Raw genomic sequence first — 24,571 nt, forward strand, 5'->3', positions numbered from 1 at the left:
CTCCATATCAGCGACCTCAGTAACCATTAGACATCGTGAGAGAGTAGAATGGGGCGCTCCGCGGAACTCACAGACTTCGGATGTTGTCAGGTGGTCAAGTGACTGGATGTCACTTGTCTCATACGTCTGTACGCGAGATTTCCACATTCCTAAACATCCGTAGGTCCACTGTTTCAGATGTGATAGTGAAGTGGAAAAGTGGACATGTACAGCACTAAAGCGTACAGGCCGACATCGTCTGTTGACTGACAGAGACACCGATAGTTGAACAGTGTCGTGCCTATTAGGCACACATCTATACAGACCATCAGACAGGAATTCCAAACTGTATCAGGAACCAGTACAAGTACTATGACAGTTAGGCGGGAGGTGAGAAAACTTGGATTTCATGGTCGAGCGGTAAATGCCAAATGACGCCTCGCGTGGTGTAAGAGCGTAAACATTGGACGATTCAAGAGTGGAAAAACGTTGTGTGGAGTGATGAATCACGGTACACAGTGTGTCGATTCGATGGCACGGTATGGGCCTGGGAATGACCGGTGAACGTCACCTAAATGTTAAAATGTGTGTGAATTCCTAAGGGACCAAACTACTGAGGTCATCGGTCCCTAGACTTACACACTACTTAAACTAACTTACACTAAGAACGACACACACACCCATGCCCTCCGGTGAGAGGGGCCGCGCAATCTGTGACATGGCGCCTTAAACCGCGCGGTCATTCCGCGCAGCTTAACGTCATCTGCCAATGTGTGTAGTGCCAACAGTAAACTTCGGAGGCAGTGGTATTATGGTGTGGTCGTGTTTTTGATGGAGAGGGCTTGCATCCCTTGTTGTTTTGAGTGGCACTATCACAGCACAACCGGCCGCGGTGGTCTCGCGGTTCTAGGCGCGCAGTCCGGAACCGTGTGACTGCTACGGTCGCAGGTTCGAATCCTGCCTCGGGCATGGATGTGTGTGATGTCCTTAGGTTAGTTAGGTTTAACTAGTTCTAAGTTCTAGGGGACTGGTGACCTAAGATGTTAAGTCCCATAGTGCTCAGAGCCATTTGAACCATATCACAGCACAGGTCTACACTGATGTTTTATGCACCCTCTTACTTCCCCCTGTTTAAGAGCAATTCGGGGATGGCGAATGCATCTTTCAACACGATCGAGCACCTGTTTATAGTGCACGACCTGTGGCGGAGTCGTTGCACAACATTCCTGTAATGGACTGGCCCGTACAGATTCCAGATCTGAATCTTATAGAACACCTTTGGGATATTTTGGAAAGCCGACTTCGTGCAAGGCCACACCGACCGACATAGACACATCTCCTCAGTGCAGCATTCCGTGAAAATTGGGCTGCCGTTCCCCAAGAAACCTTCCAGCACCTGACTGAACGTATGCCTGCGAGAGTGGAAGTTGTGATCAAGGCTAAGGGTGGGCCAACGCCATACTGAATTCCAGCCTTACCGATGGAGGGCGCCATGAACTTGTAAGTCATTTGCAGCCAGGGGTCCGGATACTTTTGATCACATAGTCTATGTAAATTGGAGATGGAGGGGGGGGGAGGGAAGGGAAGGGAAGGGAAGGGAAGGGAAGGGAAGGGAAGGGAAGGGAAGGGAAGGGAAGGGAAGGGAAGGGAAGGGACGAAACTAATGATATCAGCTGCATCTGGACTTTATGCGGAATATGCGGCGACGAGTGAAAATATGTGGAGGACTGGAACCTGGTGTGTCGTGTTGACTAGGTAGTTGCGTGAATCAGTATGCTTGCTATGCAAGACAGTGTTTATCGCAAATGCGCAGACTACTTGAGCGCGCTCACTGGCTGAGCCACACTCCCAGCCAGTGCCACGTATCCACACTCCTCGTCCACGTACTCCACGATCGCTAATGTTAGACTCCCGCCCGAGGTCGAACGTAATCGTGCGTCCGTACTGAAGGTTGTGGATCATTGCCCATCGAGGCGAATCAGTTATACGAATGCGCGGTATATGTTCTTTCGGAAATGTCCGAAAGAACAGACACCCCACATTCATATAATAGGACGTAGTCGAATTAATGTAGATGAAGATGAGGGAATTAATACTAGGCCCGTTTTGCTATTTAGGTAGCCAAGTTATTGAAATTGGCAGAAGTGACGAGTATGCAAGTATTTGTCTGAAATGTGACGTGGAATAGAACTAAAACTTTTGCGAAGAACAACGTACGCGGCAAAAGAATAACAGCTTTGAAAACGTGCCGCTGGGGAAGCAAAAAATCAGACGCGTGGATTGCGCTAATAATGAAAAGGTACTGGGTTTAACTTTAGAGGAAAGAAATGTGTCATACAACTTGACTAAAGGAAGGGAATCCGTTGATAGGACACACATCCTGACGCATCAAGGAATCGACTGTTTTCAGTCTGGATCCGCGCAACCGCTACGGTCGCAGGTTCGAATCCTGCCTCGGGCATGGATGTGTCTGATGTCCTTAGGTTAGTTAGGTTTAAGTAGTTCTAATTTCTAGGGGACTGATGACCTCGGATGTTAAGTCCCATCGTGCTCAGAGCCATTTGAACCATTGGAATCGACTGTTCGGTGAAACAGGTACAAATCGTAGAAGCTTTCATACAGTACGCAGGTTTAAGTGGATCTGCGTTGCAGTAGTTAAGCAGATATGAAGAGGCTTGCAAGAGATAGACTGGCGTGCAGAGCTGTATGAAACCTGTGGTGTCACCGCCAGACACCACACTTGCTAGGTGGTAGTTTAAATCGGTCGCGGTCCATTTAGTACATGTCGGACCCGCGTGTCGCCACTGTGTGATCGCAGACCTAGCGCCACCACAAGGCAGGTCTCGAGATACGATAGAGCACTCGCCCCCAGTTGTACGACGACATTGCTAGCGACAATACGGACGAAGCCTTCCTCTCATTTGCCGAGAGACAGTTAGAATAGCCTTCTGCTAAGTCCATGGCTACGACTTAGCAAGGCGCCATTAGCCTTACCTAGTTTGAGAGTTATCGTATAAATGTCTCAAGAAGAATGCTGTATTCATCAAAGAATAAAAGTTAAGTATAAAGCAGCTACGTACTTTTCTTGCTACCATTCAATAGTTATCCTGTTCCAGACTTGACGCTGGTCGGCGTGTGTGTACGCGTGCCTTTCTTTCGGCTCACTTCGCAATGTGGCGTAACTAGCTTGTTACGCCACAACAAAACCAGTCTACAGACCACAGCAACAACAAATCTTCATCATAAATGTATTCAGCCCAAATTAGTAAAACCTCGTAAAATTTACGGTTGCAGTAGGGCAAAAAACAGGATTTTTTTACTTAATCTGGTATTTAAGCTATCACTGGAAATCTAATAATTCTAATTAACTAATGCATAACCTATAAATTATCACTTCCTTAGTATGTAACATTGAATAGTAAACGATGGTTTGGTAGCAATCTAACATTTTCCCCCCTTTGGTATTCGAGGTAATTGTTAAGGGAAAAAGCCAAGAGAACGCTCGAGAGAATGTACGTTCACACCATTAAAAACATAAAAAAGGAAAAATTGAGGAAGAATCAAACGATTAGGAAACGTTACAGCATAATATTTGTTATGAGAAGGAGGGCTGTAGGAGACGAATGAGCTATTCACTCGGTCCCCTCCCCCCCCCCTCCCCGTCACACACACACACACACACACACACACACACACACACACACACACACACACACACGCGTGGTTCCAGACTGTAGCGCTTAGAACCGCTCGGCCACCGCGGCCGGCTACCATGTATGTTTCTGACAAACTATGTCTTACCCTACTATATAATTTTTTAAATTACAGTACTTTCCCATATATTTAGTAAATTTTAAACAAAATATGTTTGTTCTTAGAGCACCAAAAACGAAACGAGCACAAAACGATGTCCCAAAATGGAACCTTAAAAGAGACACCTAACGATGGATTTCTATAAATCTGAAATCGGTAACGGTTGAATGTGTACAAACGTTTTATACCTTACTTGTGGCTGGCCGGTGTATTTAAGTTACAATCCTTATGAAGACATAGTATTTTACCTAAGTTGGGAGACGGTGGGCAGTAGCTGCGAGACTTCGGAGTAACCAGTGCTGGATGCTTGGAGGTCGTTAGTGACGCTAGGGGACGCTCTGCTTGGCAGACAGCTCCGCAGTTGTTGTTGATGTTGTTATTGTTGTTGTCTCTACTGCTTCAGGAGGGACTCTGCACCAGCGGAACGGCGCTCGGGGCACTGTGATGGCCTAATTTCCTGCCCAGGCTTACACTTTTGCACTGATAAACACACAAACACAAACACACACACACACACACACACACACACACACACACACACACAAGCGTGTGTGTTTGTAACCTACGTAAGGGGACATGTAATTAAAAGACGCACCATGACTGATATCGATTTTGGAAAACCGACGTTCAGGTGGAGTTTACACAATTGTTTTTGATGCTTAGTATTGTTTTAAAATAAATACAGAGTTTCAGAAATTCTCTAGAAGAGATAAAAATGTCTTCTTAAACGAACAGTGCAAAGAAGTTCAAGATAATAACAGAATGGGCAAGACACGGGATCCTTACAAGAAAATTTGACACATCAAAGGAAATTTCCACGCGAAAACCGAGGTGACAAAATATAGGAATGGGAAAGATCTAACGGAAGCAGAGGACGTTAAGAAAACATGGGAATAATAAGTTAGGAAATCTATATAAGAAAGAACTGATTACTGAAAATGCTTAAGATCATGAAGTTAATGTTATTTTACAACTGGTTCCAGATATTTTGGATAGTGAAGCCAAATGGGCTCTCGAAAATATGGCAAACAACAGAACTAGTGGACACGGGAATTCCAGCAGAATTGTTCAGAGTCATTGGAAAGAATGCAGTTAAAATGCTGCACTCAATACATCAGAAAATATGGAGCACGCAGCAGTGGTCAGAAGCATGGAAAAGATCAGTATTCATCCCGTCCCGAAAGCAGGGAAATTATAAAGAATGCTCAGATCATCGAACAATCGCACATGCTAGCAAAGTCATGCTGAAAATGTTACAAAATACAATTCGCCAGTATCTAGGGCGAGAAATAACGGAAGAACAAGCTGGAATTCGTAAAGGAAGAGGAACCAGAGATCCAACTGTCGACCTTCGGTGGATTATGGAACAGGCAAGAGAATTCCCGAAAGACGTATATCTCTGCTTTATTTATTACGCCAAAGCCTTTGACTATGAAGATCACAATAAATTATGGGAAGTACTCATAAATATGGGAGCACCAGATCACCTCATTCATCTCACAAGGAGTTTATATTCCGACCAAGAAGCCACGGAGAGGTATGGAACAACTAAATGAATCAAATCCAGAAAATGGTACGGCAAGGCGGCACATTATCAAATGGCTGAGCACTATGGGACTTAACATCTGAGGTCATCAGTCCCCTAGAACTTAGAACTACTTAAACCTAACTAACCTAAGGACATCACACACATCCATGCCCGAGGCAGGATTCGAGCCTGCCGCAGTAGAAGCAGCGCAGTTCCGGACTGAAGCGCCTAGAACCGCTCGGCCACAGCGGCCGGCGGCATATTATCACCTTACTTACTATGCAGAGTACGTTATGAGGAATGCCTCGCTAGACGAAGAAGAAGAATTAAAGTAGCTGGGATTAATATAAACAACTTTAGATGCGCAGATGGTACTACACTGTTAGCAGAAAATGAAGAAGAGTTAAAGATTCTCTTGCTGAAAATGAAAGAAGAAAGTGAAAAAGCTGTTCTTAATCTGAATGTTAAGAAAACGAAAATTATGGCCACTAAACTTATCATTTGATGGCATATTGGAGGAAATACAATGGAGGTAGTGTCTACGTTCAATTATCTCGGCTCCCAGATTTTTGCTGATGGTGACTGCAGCCACGAAATCAGGGGAAATGGCTCTGAGCACTATGGGACTTAACATCTGTGGTCATCAGTCCCCTAGAACTTAGAACTACTTAAACCTTACTAACCTAAGGACATCACACACATCCATGCCCGAGGCAGGATTCGAACCTGCGACCGTAGCAGTCCCGCGGTTCCGGACTGAGCGCCTGAACCGCTAGACCACCGCGGCCGGCGAAATCAGGAGACGCTTGCTGCTTGGTAGAAAGGCAATGTCAAACCTTGACAATGTCTTCAGGGGTAGAGATATAACTTTAGCAACAAAGATCCGTATTTTAAGGGCTATGTTCTTTCCAGTTGTGATGTACGGATGTGAGACATGGACCATTACAAAGGAGAAACGGCGGAGAATAGATTCCTTTGATTTGTGGGTTAGAGGAAACTTCTTAGAGTCCTATGGACTGCAAAGATAACGAATAAGTCAATATTAGAGCAAATAAAACCAGAGTGTTCCCTGGAAGGTCTGACACTAAAACAAAAGTTGACCTAATTTGGACACATCGTGAGAAGAGATGTCTCACTGGATCGGTGACATCACAGAAGTAAGTTAACGAACACACACACACAGAGAGAGAGAGAGAGAGAGAGAGAGAGAGAGAGAGATTGCTTTAAATTTGTGAAGAGTTATATTTGGATTTGATAAGTGTGTAATAGTACTATTTCGTCGGCCAGAAACATGTTGTGCGCTAGTTGATAAAAGTGCTTAGCGGTTTTTCATCTTTACAACGAAATCTGCATGTGTAGGGTGTTCCAAAACACACCGACAAGCTTTAGGGACAGGTTTCTTCCAGTAAAACAAGAAAAAAGTATCTACTTAACATGAGCACTGGTTCATCTTCGAGTGTGTGTGTGTGTGTGTGTGTGTGTGTGTGTGTTTGGAGCTTACGGGCGTTCAACGGCGAGGTTATCAGCGTCGTTATGAACATTAAAAGAATCGAATGTGGATACAATGACTGAAATTGTTGTCAGGCAGTGGGGAGAAGTTGACACCCATTCATTCACTCCCACCTCACTTGTATTAACCACACGATCACTATCTCACGCACCTTAACAGTACGGAGAAAGATGGAAGTTGGAAGGTGCTATTCCTGGGATTAAAACAACAATAAAACCACAGAAAATCTACAAGAAAGGCACAGGGGAATGTGACTGGCTGACCACGTAACAAAATACATGGGTGAGCCAGTCACTGTGTTAATAAATTAAGGACATCTCCCTGAAATTTTAAAAACAGGTTGGACAAATCACAAAACCTTGAAACACTCACCACATTCGTTTTAAAGTTACTTAAAATAAGGGCAGATTTGGCGGCAAACCTGCCACTGCCCTCTGGTCGGAAAATAAAAACAGTCTAATAAAATTTGGCGCACTGTGATCTCTACGTCACAAGCACCACACAATTCCAGGAAATACGGGCTCTGAAATGTGTACCTTAAGAGCCATGAGCGCTACTTCATCTTCGATACTATGAAACAGATCTGTTCTATTTTGTGAGGTGGTAGAATGGGCTAAACTAACAAAAAAATGTTCCGTCAAGATGGACTCTAAAATGCATACTTTAAAAGCTATGGGCACTTGTTTATCGACGCTAGTGTGAAAACCATTTCCTCTATCGAACAACTGCTCATAGCTCTTAAGGTATGCATTTTAGAGCCCATGTTTACACGGCATTTTTTCTTGTTTTGGTGTAAGGAACCCGTCCCTACAGCTTGTTGGTGTATTTTGGGACACCGTGTAGAAATGAACATTCAGATCAAATTTAAGGTTCGATGATGTTTCGTAAGCAAATGTTGAGACTAACTGTGGAATGAGGCAAGCGGATGTACTCTCAAGTATGCTTTTTAATACAACTTTACAGAAAGTAACATGTTCGGCTCAGACCAACACAACAGGCACAACGTTCAATAAAATGGTGCAGGCTCCGGCCTATACGGATGACGTGGACACTACTGCAAGAACAGAACTAGCTGCTACAGAAACATACAGGGCACTCGTGGTAGCAGCGACAGAAATGATTTGGGAATGAACATACAAATATGGAAACCAAATACATGCGAGAAATACGACCAAACTAAATACGAAGTTAGAAACTGACCAGGCGTGAATAGAATGTCAGTGAACTCTGGTTACGTCACAGAATGGTAGTGTGGAGATACAGCGGCCCACCTTCCTAGCCAGCCAACGGCCTTGCCTCAGTGGTAACACCGGTTCCGTCACTTCACCAAAGTTAAGCGCTGTCGGGCTGGGCTTTCACTTGGATGGGTGACCATCCGGTCGGCCAAGCGCTGTTGTCAAGTGGGGTGCACTCAGCTCTTGTGAGGAAAACTGAGGAGCTACTTCACTGAGAAGTAGAGGCTCCGGTCTCGTAAACTGACATACCGCCGGAAGAGCAATGTACTAACCACGTGCCCCTCCTTATCCGCGTCCAGTGGCGCCTGTGGACTGAGGATGACACGGCGGCCGGTCGGTACCGCTGGGCCTTAGTGGTCTTTTCGGGCGGAGTTTATCTACCCAGCTAATAAATGCTGTTATGGGCTGTCCCCACAACTTACGTCCAAAAATCTGTCCAGGAGGACAAAGTGTCAACTATGTAAAATTTTAAAACGTCCAGTGGCTCAGAAATCTGGACACTGGCACAACAGTGTGAAGAGCTAAAACGATGAACTTTACAGATTATTTAAAGGTCTCGAAATCATGAATTCCATTAAAATAAACCGTCTGAAATGGGTCGGACATCTTTTTCGTATGGAACATGAGAAACCAACAAAAATAACGCTGCTACAAAACCCAGGGGAAGAAGAAGGATAAACCGAAACTAAGAGGATGGAGAAAGATGTCGGCAGGCCAGCCGCTGTGGCCGAGCGGTTCTAGGCGCTTCAGTCCGACACCGCGCTGCTGCTACAGTCGCAGGTTCGAATCCTGCCGCGGGCATGGCTGTGTGTGATGTCGTTAGGTTAGTTAGCTTTAAGTAGTTCTATGTCTAGGGGACTGATGACCTCAGATATTATGTCCATTGGTGCTTAGAGCCACTTGAGCCATTTTTGAGATGTCAACAGGCAGAAAAATTTAGCCCAATACGGGCAGGTAGGGTGGGAAAGTATTGGACGTACAATAGGGGGCTAGTCCCGCCAGAGGATGCATCCATGGTGGGCGCGTCAGGCCTATCGTTAGCCATGCTCGGTGTCCGATTGCTCTAGGATGGTTATGGGAACCGGATGACGATGCCAGCGGCGTGGAAGTGTGGTCCCAACGTGGCGTAACCCATACACAGTGTACCGCAGGGCATCCACTTTCTCACAGAGCCACCACGCGTAGTTGCGTATGGTCGTCTTGAGGGGGACGATATCCGCTTCCTCGTGGACAGTCACAATTCTCGTGAGTGGCAGGGCGTGAAGGCTCCATCTGAGCACCCTGTTTTGCAGACGCTGCAACGTCCGCATCCTGGTGACACTAATCGTGGCCCATGCAGCAGAGCCATACGTGAGGGCAGGCAGAATAACTGTTCGGTAGATGCGGTTAAGTTCCATACTGCGGAAGAGTGTGTACAAAGTCCTGGTCAGCTTTTGTCCCTTGCCGGCGACATACTCCGCATGACAGTGGAAGAGCAACTTGTGGTCCATCTGGACACCGAGATAGGTGGTTGTCGGGGACCAGGGCACCTGCACGCCTGCAATCGAAATATTGCAGCGGACTGGGCGCCGTTTGGTGAAACACACTGCCGTAGTTTTGGAGGCACAGAGCTATTTTGTTTGTCCGGCACCAGATGATTGTGGCGTCCACCTGTGGCTGGAGGCGAGCGACGACGGCGTCAGTAATGCGGCCAGAGGTATATAGTGCTGTGTTGTAAGCATTTGTGCTAGGCGGCACTCGGGGATGACTGGCGTATCATCACATAGATATTAAAAAGGATGGGAGACGACACCGATCCTTGAGGGGTGCCTGCCGACAATTGGCGAATGCTGGAACGCATTCTCCATTGAGCCACTACGAAATTCCTACCGCGGAGGAACTCATCCCGGTAAGGGGTCTGCGTCAGCATCTTGTGTACTAGGTTGTCTTGCCAGATCTTGTCGTAGGCGTTCTGCAAGTCCAGAAAAGCGTCAGCTGTCGACTTGATGGTGTTGAGGCCTTTGATGACGTGTTCAGTGATCCGTAGGACCTCAAGTTCGGCAGAGAGATGGGAAGTGAATCCAACTGTTCGGGTCGGATCGACCCAGCCGCCGCCAGAGGTTGGGAAAGTCGGTGGAGGATCATAGATTCAAGGACCTTCGCCATAGTATTTAGGAGACAGATGGGCCCGTTGTTGGTGGGGACCTTGAACTGCTTGGGGATGGCAATCAGCTTGGCTTGTTTCCACTGTGGGCCAGATGTGAGACAGCAGTTTAAAATCTTGGTGAGCAGGATGACAGGCGTGCGGGAGGGTGGCAAAGATGTTCATTTTAAATTCCGTCCAATCCAATTCCGTCGAAGGATACGCCGAATTTCTGCCGTGGGCGAGGGGCAGCATCGTCGAAGCGTACTCGCGCGCGGCTAACTGCGAGAAAGCAGCATTATCGCTGACGCTCTCTCTATTTCTTGAAGAGCTTTGGTTCGATGCTAACTATGGTCAAAAGATATCGTCTAGCTTCCGTTCTTCATGAGTATGGACGAATGTATTACAGGTTAAGAGAGAAGGCATTGTTGCGAGACCGCCATCTTTAATTTTCTGATTTTGTGCGGGAATAGTGAGCCAGTAAACCAATTTCTCGGCAGCATAAACAAGGTGTGTGATGCGTAAATTATTCTCCATCTTATGGTTTCACATATTCAAATATTTGCGCGTTCCTATGAGACATTTCTTTGGACTGTGGAAGCGCGAACCTGCAGACTCTATAAGATCCTTAATTTAAAAACTTGTAAGCAAATCCACGTCGACGGACAGGCTTCTATAAAAAGGAGAGTTGGACCGAAGTTAAAGTAGACTAAGATTCCTACAGATTCAGCACGCATTTCGACGACCGGCAGAGACATCGAGTACAGCTTAGTCAGTGTGCGGTAGTAGATCTCAAGTCTACCATGCACAATCCCCTAAACATAGGCGTCGTCTTGTGAGATCAGTTTGGTTATTTATTGATTTCAAAGACCTAAACTTTTTGCTTAGAGAGACTGAGTACTGAAGAACTAATTCCTCAAATCAGTAATAATAATAATAATAATAATAATAATAATAAAATCAAAGCAGTAATTAAATGAATAATAATAGCAACAACAATAAAAGCAGTTCCTCGAGGTTCCTTTCGTCTCTGAAAGGAAATTTTCAACACAGATCTCCATACAGTAACTGCGTTCAGGGTGAAGTAATGATTCCTCTCATGAATCACCACATCTCAGTAAAATTATAACAATTTACCTTTCACTTGATAGAGAGTTACAACTGACACACAACAGTTGGGTAGGAAAGTCATTCCGGACCCACCTTACTCACCTGACCTTGCGACCTCAGATTTTCACCTTTTCCGCTGCCTATCGAACAAGCTACAAGGAACCTCCTTTCCGGATAAAAATGCGCCCCGAACATAACTCGACAAGTTCTTCGTCTGAAAACCAGGTGATTTCTACTGTCGCGGAATCGAAAAGCTACACCAGCGATGGCAAATTGCTGTACAAAGAGACGGAGTATATATTATTGATACCCAAAGTTTCTGTTATGTCTATCTGCTGTATTTATTATTGAAAATCGCTACGGACGTATGCACCAACCTAAATATGCACACCATCGCCAGACGGTTCACGGTCACAGCTTGACTTATACGAGATGATAATTAAGACTTGGTGACTATCCCTCGTATGAGGGAGGTGACGGGCCCGCCACAGCGAGCTCTCGGCGACCTCCCCAGGCTGGCTGGCTGGCGTGATAACCACCCCCCGACTGCGCCATCTGCTGCCGACAGCCCATAAGTCTGCGGGATGAGTCGACCGCCCCCACCGTGATGGTGATGGCTCGCTGTCTCAGTGTGAGGGATGCCAGCGATCCGCAGCCACGACGGAGACACTTCCAGCGCCACCCAGAAATAAACCTCCAGGCTGGAAGCTCCCTTTTCCAGAAACGCTCTTAGCGTCTGCATCAGATATGGCCAACCAGCGATTACTAGTACAGAGCCTCACATCCGTTAGCTGTGTTCGAACCTAACAATATCCCGTGTGCTGTAGACATGCACAGGGTGTCCAGAAAAGGACTCCCTGATTTCAAAATTAAATATCTCGAAAACAAAGATCGATAGAGGAATGCAGTAAACGGTATGTTTATTGTGAAAACTGTAAGAAGTTTATACAGTAGTTTGAAATAATAGTTACAAAAGCTGCTAACAGATGGCGCTGTAATCGCCATATGTAATGCCTAGTATAAATAGTGATCCGAAGCCCAGAGCGATCAGTTCCATTATTGAAACGTGAAAGGAGGTTAGCGTGCCGAAGGAAGACATTAAAACCATGTACTCCATTGAACAAGGCGTTTTTCTGGTGCTAGAGTACCCCAGGTTAGAAGAGAGTCCTACGGCAACAAGGCGAAGTTTTCAAGCACGATTTAATGTTCCAAAAGGACCCGATGCGAAAACCATTCGTACGCTCTTCGCAAAATTTCAACGAACAGGCAGCGTAACTGATGATCTAGTGGGGCATGTTGGCCGCAAGCAAACCGCAGTTACGCCTGAAAACACCGCCACAGTTTCTGGAATTATTCAGCGAAATCCAATGTCATCCGTCCGTAGAATTGCATCGGAGACTGGTTTGAAGCGTTCCAGCACGCAGAAAATACTGAGAAAGAGCCTACACATGTTTCCATTCAAAATTCAAACGCACCAGGCCATACCCGTACGAGCTGTGCAGCAAATGGTTGCCTTTGCTAATCAGATGCTCACAATGATTGATAGTGGCTGGTTCAAATGGCTCTGACAAGGGAACCTCCCCATCGCACCCCCCTCAGATTTAGTTATAAATTGACACAGTGGATAGGCCTTGAAAAACTGAACACATATCAATCGAGAAAACAGGAAGAAGTTGTGTGGAACTATGAAAAAATAAGCAAAATATACAAACTGATTAGTCCATGAACAAGATAGGCAATATCAGGACAGTATAACCTCACGAGCGCCGTGGTCCCGTGGTTAGAGTGAGCAACTGTGAAACAAGAGGTCTTGGGTTCGAGTCCTCCCTCTAGTAAAAATTTTACTTTCTTTATTTTCGCAAAGTTACGATCTGACCATTCGTTCATTGACGTCTCTGTTCACTGTAATAAGTTTAGTGTCTGTGTTTTGCGACCGCACCGCAAAACCGTGCGATTAGTAGACGAAAGGACGTGCCTCTCCAATGGGAATCGAAAACATTTGATCACAAGTTCATAGGTCAACCGATTCCTCCACAGGAAAACACGTCTGTTATATTCTATACGACACTGGTGACGGCATGTGCGTCACATGACAGGAATATGTTGTCGACCCACCTAACTTGCACACTAGGCGAATGGGTAAAAAGATTCTTCTACCTTGCCCGATTTGGGTTTTCTTGTGGATGTGATAATCACTCCCAAAAAAGTGATGAAAACACAAGAGTTTGTCACATAAACTGCAACAAATGAATACAACAGTTTGACAGTCGCACAGTTTTCCCTGTGCTCTGTCAAAACATATGTTTTTTACGTTTTCAAATGTTTCCGTGTGTAGACCGTAAAACTGTGCATATGTCCAAGCAAATCTGAACACGCCCTGGAATTTTGGAGAGCGAAGTTAATTATGTGTGAGAGCCTGAACTTTGATAATTGTCTGAAAATAAAAAATGAAATTTTTCTCTCGAGAGAAGATTCGAACCGAGGACCTCTCGTTTCGCAGCTGCTCACGCTAACCACGGGGCCACGGCGCTCGTAAGCTGGCACTCTCCTAAATGTTGCATACATTGCGCATGGACTACTCAGTTTGTATATTTTGCTTATTTTTTCATAGTTCCACACAACTTCTTCCTGTTTTATCGATCGATCTGTGTTCAGTTTTTCATGGCCTATCCCTGTGCCAACTTATAACTAAATCTGAGGGGGGTGCGAAGGGGAGGTTCCCTTGTGAGCACTATGGGACTTAACATCTATGGTCATCAGTCCCCTAGAACTTAGAACTACTTAAACCTAACTAACCTAAGGACAGCACACAACACCCAGCCATCACGAGGCAGAGAAAATCCCAGACCCCGCCGTGAATCGAACCCGGGAACCCGGGCGTGGGAAGCGAGAACGCTACCGCACGACCACGAGCTGCGGACAGTGATTGATAGTGAAGGATTTGATGTTGGCTGCATCTGGTTTACAAATGATGCACACTTCCACCTGAATGGATACGTGAATAAGCAGAACTGGCGATTTCGGGGTTCCGAAAAGCCATATTGGTGTGAAGCCAAACCCCTGCATCCTCCTAAAGTTACTGTGTGGACTGCAGTATGCAGCAGAGGCATTATTGGCCCTTTTTTCATTCGAGAAACGGTCACTGGTGCACGTTACGTTGCAATTTTGGAACAATTTGTCGCCACACAGCAAGCATTAGAGGATCGACCAGGTACTGAATGGTTTATGCAAGATGGAGCCCGACCACATCGGACCGAACAAGTGTTTCGCTTTCTTGAGGAATACTTCGGGAATCGAGTCATTGCTTTGGAATGTCCCAAATTTACTGGTGCAGGCATGGATTGGCCTCCATAATCGCCGGATTTGACTCTCTGTGATTTTTTTTTTTTTTTTTTTTTTTTGTGGGGCACAGTGAAAGACATGGTCTACCCGAAGCATCCCGCCACGCTGGACGAGCTTGAATCGGCGATCTCTGTGACATGTGAATCCATTTCGGTTGAGACACTACGAAATGTGATGGCGAATTTCATTCTTCGTTTGCGCCACCTCTGTAGTGCCAATTGTGAATATTTTGAAAACATTGTGATGTGATTGTTTGCAAAGATTGTTTTCATTCGATTATTTCACTTATGTATGCTGATATGAGCTGTACAGCGTACAGCGCCATCTCGTAGCAGCTTTTGTAACTATTATTTCAAACTGCTGTATAAACTTCTTACAGCTTTCACAATAAACATACCGTTTACTGCATTCCTCTATCGATCTTTGTTTTCGAGATATTTAGTTTTGAAATCAGGGAGCCCTTTTCTGGACATCCTGTATGACTACGGTTCAGATTCCAAAACAAGGTAGTGTATTAAACCACTGGAAAATTTGAAATGAAGGTAGCTAGTACAGTGTGCACAAAATAATTTGCAACCTGCCTCTGCAGACAGCGCGGTAGGGGAAGGGGCAGCAGTAAACGTGGTGGGAGCTGCGTTGCGATCGGCTGCCGCGCAGTAGGGGCGGGAGGGGGGGGGGGGGGGTTCCATTACGACAACTGAATCCTATGCACCGCAGAACTTGGAACACACAGCTAGAAAGTCTGCGAATGATCGTAGTAATCCTCGCAATATTGTGGGAAGGGCCCAAGGGGGTGTACTTTATGCCCACCTTTTGAAAATATTGTAATCTATCAGTTAACTTAAATTTTTAAAATTTGAAAAAATATTTGTTTTTCTCGAATTCTTCTACCAGATTCCGTAAAAGTTTTAAATTTTTCAGTTAAACAGAATCCAAAAATTTAAATCTTAGCAGTGGTTGTCACTTTCCCAATGAATACCACACTCCAATATTTTCAAGTTTGGGGCCTTACTTACACATCAGTCTCTCTTTAAAAAGTATGTTGAGAGTAATAGTCAACAACAATCAACCAAACTTGAATTTTAAAATGTTTTTTGGTAGTCGTGAAGTTGGTAGAACACGTTATTGAAACTGTGTTGATATTGCTAAGAATGTGCTGATACGTATTTTCAAGTGCTGGACCCTACTTACACATCAGTACTTGTTTAAAATGTATGTTGATAATATAATTCAACAACCATTAATGACTTTTGATTTTTTAAATGTTTCTAGGGCGGCCATGAAGTATTACTCCCCTTCCCCCTTGGTAATACGTGCATTACCGAAAATTATTTGGCATTGCTAGGGTTAATGGGTTAACTCAGTACGACGAATAATTTGATGAATATAGAATTTTCAAAGCCAATAGTTTCTCACTAGAAAGGTTATAGCTGTAGGATAATGTACCTAGTAACACAGTAGTATTCAAATCCAGTGATCGATTTTAGACATGAAGAAATGCGCACTACAGACCTCTACGAGTAGTTTCCGGCATTTTCCACTGGTTTTGTTGTGAGACATGAGATTGTGTTTTGTGTAGCATTTGTAAATATTCTGACTTCTGTTAACTTAACAGCCGTAAAATATATTAAAGCTGTGCAGAGTAACACATTTACATAGTTGTATGATAAATAAAATTTTGTACATTTTCAAAACTAATTAAGTAATGAGCTGATGGTTAGACATACTTCTTTTACCCTGAAATGGAAGGACATCTACTGTGGTACACATGAGATTTACGAATGAGCTCAGTGTTTCTAATGTCATAACAATTTTACTTGTCTTTAAAGTGGAAGTTTGTGAGAGTACCGAATAGCTTTTATTTCAAAACGTTTTCAACTTCTTCTTTATTTGATTTCAGTTAGTTATTACCGTGTGTAGTAGACTAACAATGTAACACATAGACTATTAGAAACAATACTAACAAGGTATTTTACTTTTAAATTTGAACAGAATATTTGTTCCTAGATACATGACCATCTTGTACCTACAAACAATTTTTCACATAGGAAAAACTTAACTTTTCCAGAGTGATTTTGTAATTTCAGAAAAAAGACTGCAGCACGCAAAAGGGGAATGCTATCATTTCAGAATGGGATAAGAAAATGTCTGTCACAGGTCTGGCTGGAGGCGAAAGTGTGAAAGTGTTCCACAGTACAAACGCTTGCCTATCGAGAAACAAATAGTGGCATAAACAAAGGAGCAACCGAAGCAAAAGTAGTCCGACCGTGAACTACCAGAAGGAGATTTGATAAAACAAAAAATGTCTGATGATAACCGCCGGCCGGGGTGGCCGAGCGGTTCTAGGCGCTACAGTCTGGAACCGCGCGGCCGCTAATGTCGCAGCTTCGAATCCTGCCTCCGGCATGGATGTGTGTGATGTCCTTAGGTTAGTTAGGTTTAAGTAGTTCTAAGTTCTAGGGGACTGATGACCTCCGAAGTTAAGTCCCATAGTGCTCAGAGCCATTTGAACCATTTTGAGGATAACCTGTTTGGCAATATTACCCAAAAATAAAAACTTCTCTCCTTTCTCCGAGTGTTTCCCGAATTATCGAATCCCTATTTGTAGTTTTCCCCTAATTTTATTGCGTCACTGGAATGGCTAACAGTTCAAAAAATGGTTCAAATGGCTCTGAGCACTATGGGACTTAACTTCTGAGGTCATCAGACCCCTACAACTATTTAAACCTAACTAACCTAAGGACATCACACACATCCACGCCCGAGGCAGGATTCGAACCTGCAACCGTAGCGGTCGCGCGGTTCCTAGAACCGCTCGGCCACCCCGGCCGGCGGCTAGCAGTTCACGCAAAACCTTTTATCCACAGATTTTAATGAAATTTCTGCTGCTTCATTTCCTTCTTTTCCCATAAATTTGACGGCATTGCCCGGATTGTGCGCACGTTGACTCGCTGCTTCCAGGCTTCAAGGCTCTGAATCGGACCTATGATGCGGATTAACGACAAGGTCCCGTGTGCTGAACAGTATGGATGTCGTTTGTTGTAGGATCCCCACACCGAGTGGATGAACACCAGGCTGGTACCTACGTCCCATCTCAGTTACAATGATCCACAAACGTTTCCAAATATTGAAAGCTGAAGAAATGAATTACAATTTGTGACACGAACAGAACTTTAGTTTGGGTCTCCTTGCTTACTATACAGGAATGGTAGCCATTATAAACCACCACAGCACAGTATCTACCGGTTCTGCACCATCTACGCAAGTCCAGTGCCCTCTCCAACACAAACTTCAATTCACATCTTCAGCTTATTTTCCCTTTCTTCGATCGTTTTTTTTTTTTTTTTTTTTTTTTTTTTTTTTTTTTTTTTTTTTTGGAGTTTTAGGGGGCAAAATATCTAAGGTCATAATCGCCCAGTACAGAAACATAAAATGCTGGGATCGCAAGGGTAAAAAACCGTTTCGAGGTCCAATACAGAGAGGAATAAAAAAACAAATCTAAAAAAATAGTTCAAATGGCTCTGAGCACTATGGGACTTAACATCTGTGGTCATCAGTCCCCTAGAACTTACAACTACTTAAACCTAACTAACCTAAGGACATCACACACATCCATGCCCGACGCAGGATTCGAACCTGCGACCGTAGCAGTCGCGCAGTTCCAGACTGAGCGCCTCAACCGCGAGACCACCGCGGCCGGCAACAAATCTAAAACGTCAAGACGTTACGGAAGAGTATCTAAAAGACGTCGACAAGGCACTAGAGTTACCAGGTAGAAATCAAATCTCTTTCGTCACATTATTGCTTTTTAAAAAACTTAAAACTCGAGCCACAGCTCGCACGTCATCCGCTTAAATGTCCGGCAAAGCGGACGGCAGCCCGACCCTGAGACGTAAGTGGCTAAAATAGGAGCAGAGGATGAGGAAATGTCTGTTAATGGTTGGCTACAGAAAGGACAGCAGGATGCAGGGTCGCCGCTCAATAGTTGGCGGTGACTAAAGCGACAGTGCCCTATTCGCAACCGAGCTAACATTACTTCCTCACGGCGAGACGGCCGGGAGGAAGTCGACCAGGCTGTTGGGAGAGGTTTCACTTCTCCGAGTTTCTTCCCATGAAGGAAGCACCAATGGTCGTGCCAAAGTGACGTGGTACGCCGATAGAGAAAAGTACGAATATCTTGCGAGGGAACAGAGGCGGGCCGACCGAGATGGACTGCGGTCTTGGCTGCAGCATCGGCAGCGTCATTCCCAGGCACACCAACATGGCCAATAACCCACATCAACATCACTTGGAATCCCCCATCCGGGAACAAATGGAGGCAGTCCCGGATCCGTCGAACGATGGGGTGGACTGGATCTGGATCCCGACTCTGAAGGGCACTGAGGGAGTCAGAGCAGATCACACAGCGAGTGAGCTGGTGCCTCCGGACTTAGTGAACAGCCTGACAGAGGGCAAAAAGCTCAGCAATAAAAACTGTGCATTGGTCGAGAAGCCGGTGTTGAAACTTATCATACCCGATGACAAAAGCACAGCCAACACCGTGGGCAGACTTGGAACCATCAGTGTAGAAAAATATGCTATCGGCAAGTTGTGAGCGAAGTCCAGAGAAATTTTCAGCGATAGGTCAGCACGGGAGCCGAATCCTTCGGGAACGAGCTGAGGTCAAAATGAACACAAACCTGTGCCTGAAGCCAAGGTGGTAAAGGGCTCTCACCCATTCGGAAAGTGTCACGAAGTGTGAACTGCAGCTGCTGAAGCAGGTGACGAAAGCGGACGCCGGGAGGCCGCTGAGAAGAAATGAACATCTCGTATTGGCGGTCAAGAATATCAAAAAAAAGGTTAAAGGTTGGGTGGCCTGGCACGGAAGAAAGCCGACACGCACTTCTTAGATCGTCACTACTGCTGAGGCTCTCCAGCATAGGGAATAGCATCCAAGCGTCGGACGTAATACCGGAGAGCCTCCGCAATAGTCGCGATCTAAGAAGCTGAAGACGTGAATTGAAGTTTGTGTTTGGGAGGGCACCGGACTACGGTAGTCCACGCAACAGTATTAACTATAGTGCTGTAGTGCCTAGCATTTCTGGCTAGTAAGCAAGGATTCATTTCTTCAGATTCCGTCATTATCACAGATAAAGATCAAATTCAAATGCCTCGAGGAAAATTTAATTATAAGGTTTCGAAATGTTATCACACTTTCACATCACATGACACTAGATGCACAAAGATGGAGTATGTAAACTCCATTCCATGAGGAGGGTAGAGAGGAACGAGGAAGAGGTAGCGGCAGAAAGACAGAAAGACCATTAACACTGCCAAATCCATAATAACATGCCAACTCTGTGACGCACGGGAAAGGGTAGGAAAAATGAAAAGAAGATTGGATGTTATCATATGAGCCTGTTTAGAAAGAACTTTCTCTGGACCTACGATGGGCAAAGACCGCAGCTCCATGCCGTGTAGTAAACAGACAGCAACGAGACTGCTCAGAGTCCACAGGACTACAGGTGACAGTCAGCTGATGTGGTCCCCCCTTGGATCAACAGGATGGACTCTCCCAGCGCTCAGGACGAAAACGCGTTTCTGTGCAAGGGTCCCACGTTATTTTGCGCGAGGACTGCACCAGAAAGTGTCCTCTGTTCCCTAAACAAATACAATTACATTCGTATTTCCCGAACAAGATATCGGAAACTGGGAATGACAAACTATTGTACTATAAATTTCGCTATGGAAAAAATTACATAACGTCTTGGAGATTAAGCGACTGACTGATTGTAGCCTTTTACTTTTTAAATGACACAAACACAGTGCCGTTAACTGGTTTCAACCAGCTAGTGACTATCTTCAGACTAAAGCCACCTCTGGCAAACGATTTCCATCGACTGTTGTATAAGGTACACAATGTGTAAAGAGCGAAACCTAAATATTTACTACTTGTTTGTAAATCCTTAATTAGTAATCTTTTTATTGCTTTCTCATTCGTTGTTTAATACAAGTCATCCTGTGACAAATTTGCATGAATGCCCATAGCTGTGTCGTAGTTTAGACGTTTCTTGTTGGGATCTTCCGTTTATCATCCGTGGGATCTCCTGAAAATACAGGATCTCTTTACCGACTACGTACTGTTAACTCTCCGAGAAAGAGAGAAGTTTTACGCTGAGGGCGTACTCAAAGTTTTAGCAAGAACTGTCGACATAAAGCTCAAACTGCCGAAGCTGAAGCTCTTGCTCTGAAGTTCTTCTTATCTGCAAGTTGCCGTAACTACACGCTGACTTCTGCGTCATAAAACGGATTCATTCGGGTCCACAGTCGACATAACTAGGATCTTTCTTTACGATTCGTCTTTCCGGTACGAGTATAAAATATGTTTCTACAAATACAGAAATGTAACGTGCAAAACTTACATTTTTATTGGAAATATCCTTTTTGTGACGGTTATAAGAATTCGATGACTTGCATCGTCATTTAATCCTACGAAATTCTGTCTATCTGGATGCCTACTCAGCAACAGCCCGTGAACTAAAGAATTTATGTTTTTAATGAATTGTTTTACGGATCTGCGTCACACTGTAAAGCGCATGGCGCAGTATACTTCGTACTAATATTACCAAATTTCTGCTCAGTTTCATTCACGTATGTTGTCGTTGTGGTCTTCCGTCCGAAGACGGTTTGACGCAGGTCTCCATGCTAGTCTATCTCCATCTCTGAATAACCATTTGCAACCTACATCCACTTCCACCTGCTTACCGTATTCAAGCCTTTGCCACTGGACTCACATTCGGGAGGACGACGGTTCAATCCCGTCTCCAGCCATCCTGATTTAGGTTTTCCGTGATTTCCCTAAATCGCTCCAGGCAAACGCCGGGATGGTTCCTTTGAAAGGGCACGGCCGATTTCCTTCCCCGTCCTTTCCTAATCCGATGAGACCGATGACCTCGCAGTTTGGTCTCTTTCCTCCAAACAATCCAATCAAATCCAAGCCTTTGCTTCCCTCGACAGTTTTCACCCTCCACCCCCCCCCCCTTTCCACACTTCCCTCCATTAACAATTGACGATTGCTCGATGTCTCCGGATCTGTCCTGTCACTTGATCCCATCTTTTACTCAAGGAGTGCCCCCCAAATTCCATTAATAACCACCTCATTATCTTTTCATCTAATCTTGAACATTCTTCTGTAGCACCACATTTCAGAACTATCTATTCTCTTCTTGTCTGAACTGACCCGTTCACGTATCCCTTTACAAAACTGTGCTCCATACAAAACCTCCAGAAAAACTTTCAAACAATTAAAATTTACAAGTGATGATAAGAAGCTCCTCTTCTTCAGAAACGCTTCTTTCGCCATTGCCAGTCTTCTTTCCATATCCTCTGCACTCCGGCATCATCACTTATTCGCTGCCCAAACAGCAATAATCATCTATTACTTTTAATATTTCATTTCGGAGACTAATCACACCAGCCAGCATCGCCTGCTTTCTCAATACACAAATTGAATAACATCGAGATAGGCTACAACCCTGTCTCACTTCCTTCTCAGGCACTACTTCCCTTTCATATGTTACGACTCTTATAATTGCAGTATGGTATCGGTACGAGTTTCAATTCACCTTTCACTACCTTCAGCACATCATAGCGTGTAAACAAGTCAAGATTGCCGAAAGCTTTCTCTAAATCTATAAGTTTGTCAAATCTTCTGAGGTAAGTGGCAGGGTCATAACTGCCTCGCATGTGCCTACATTTCTCTGAAACCCAAACTGATCGTCCCAGACTAGGTCTCCAGCAGTTTTTCCTACTCTTCTGGAAATAATCCGTCTCTGTATTTTGTGAACGTGACTTATTACATTTGTGATTCGGTACTATTCACACCTGTCAGTACCTGTCTTCTTTGGAACTGGAATTATTACGTTCTCCTTCAAGTGTGTGGGTATTCCGCCTGTCTCAAACATCTTGCACACCAGCTGGAATCGTTCTGTCGTGGCTCTAACAACGGTCTCAATAATTCTGAGGGAACACCGTCTGCTTCGGGGGCCTTCTCTCCACTTAGGTCCTTCAGTGCTCTTTCCAATGCCTCTCGTACCATGTAGAGAGCGAAAAAACATTTAATGTAGGGGTAGCTGCCCCAATCTCACTTGTGTCATTGTCATGGTTCGTACATGAAATACACGGTACACGCTGGAGAATTGTGCCGAATCTCTCTGGAAGCCAGCCGCTGTCCCCGAGCGGCTCTAGACGCTTCAGTCTGGAACCGCGCTACTGCTACGGTCGCAGGTTCGAATCCTGCCTCGGGCATGGATGAGTGTGATGTCCTTAGGTTAGTTAGGTTTAAGTAGTTCTAAGTCTAGGGAACTGATGACCTCAGATGTTAAGTCTCATAGTGCTTAGGGCCATTTGAACCTCTGTGGAAGATCGTTTCTCTATATTTACCCGTCAGTGTTTCGCAACAACAGCGCCTTTTCTTCCAGCCCCCTTGGGTGACTCACACCTTCTATGTGTGTTCTGGCACGATGCATCCTAGCAACACGTCGCTGAATTCCTTCGATGTATGCTGTCGGTCCTATGTGATGATGAGCCCAAAGACTGGAACAGTACTCTAGAATAAGTGGCTCTAGCGTATAGCATTATGTTTCTTTAAGAAACCTCTCTCAGAATTCTTTGAACAAAAAACAGTAATTCTTTCCTTTAGTCTTTCCTGATTCGGAGTGTTCATCTCATTCCCGACACTATGTCGTAGAATGAGATTTTCACTCTGCAGCCGAGTGTGCGCTGATATGAAACTTCCTGGCAGATTAAAACTGTGTGCCAGGCCGAGACTCGAGCTCGGGACCTTTGACTTTCGCGGGCAAGTGCTCTACCAACTGAGCTACCCAAGCACGACTCACACCCCGTCCTCACAGCTTTACTTCTGCCAGTACCCTTCTCATTCGGGAAACATCCCCCATGCTGTGGCTAAGCCATGTCTCCGCAATATCCTTTCTTTCAGGAGTGCTAGTTCTGCAAGGTTCGCAGGAGAGCTTCTGTAAATTTTGGAAGGTAGGAGACGAGGTACCGGCAGAAATAATGCTGTGAGGACGGGGCGTGAGTCGTGCTTGGGTAGCTCAGTTGGTACAGCACTTGCCCGCGAAAGGCAAAGGTCCCGAGTTCGAGTCTCGGCCCGGCACACAGTTTTAATCTGCCAGGAAGTTTCACTATGTCGTAGTATTATGGCGTATCCCCTATCGAGAGGTGTGTAGAAGAATGTACTTTAAATTGGTTTCCTACTCTCACACTCCGAATCTTGAGCGCATTCACAATTATGAAAGAGCTCGGCTCATGTGAGACCACCCGCAATAGGGGCGTAATATTTACATCCCCACAGCACGCGCATCGGAGATTTACTGGAAACTGTCTACACTTCGGCCGTACATACTCATTTGACTTTGTTTTGAGATCACCTTCTTTCCTATGCAAAGTCTGAAGTTCAAGTCGTTTCAGAAATTCCTGTGCTTTCTTAGAATAAACGTTGTGCCCTGCTCGTAACTATTTTTCCACATTAAAAATAAAAGTGTTGAGCCTATTAGACTTCAGTTCAGTGATCACTCTTTCTGCCTATCACAGAAATATCTGCAAACTACGAGTCAGAATGAAGATAATTGCTGTAACACAGTTTAAACATACTTTCGTAACAACGTACATTTATGCTTAACGTTTACATTTATGTTCAAGTTCATGTTGTTATGAAATGTTGTATTGTATTTCTGAACTTACCTTCATTTGGTTTTCTAGTCATGTCTATCATAAAAAATCCAAACTCATCATTCCAACATTTATTACACATTTCTTTAAGATCATCAAACTTTAAATCGACTCCAACAAATTCGTGATAAATATGGTTAAAATTTGTATCATCCTGTAGAAAAGTATTTAAAATATTGAGATTATCTCTAATTGTTTTGGTG

This window comes from Schistocerca serialis, chromosome 10, assembly GCF_023864345.2.
Source record: "Schistocerca serialis cubense isolate TAMUIC-IGC-003099 chromosome 10, iqSchSeri2.2, whole genome shotgun sequence".
Lineage (NCBI taxonomy): Eukaryota > Metazoa > Arthropoda > Insecta > Orthoptera > Acrididae > Schistocerca > Schistocerca serialis.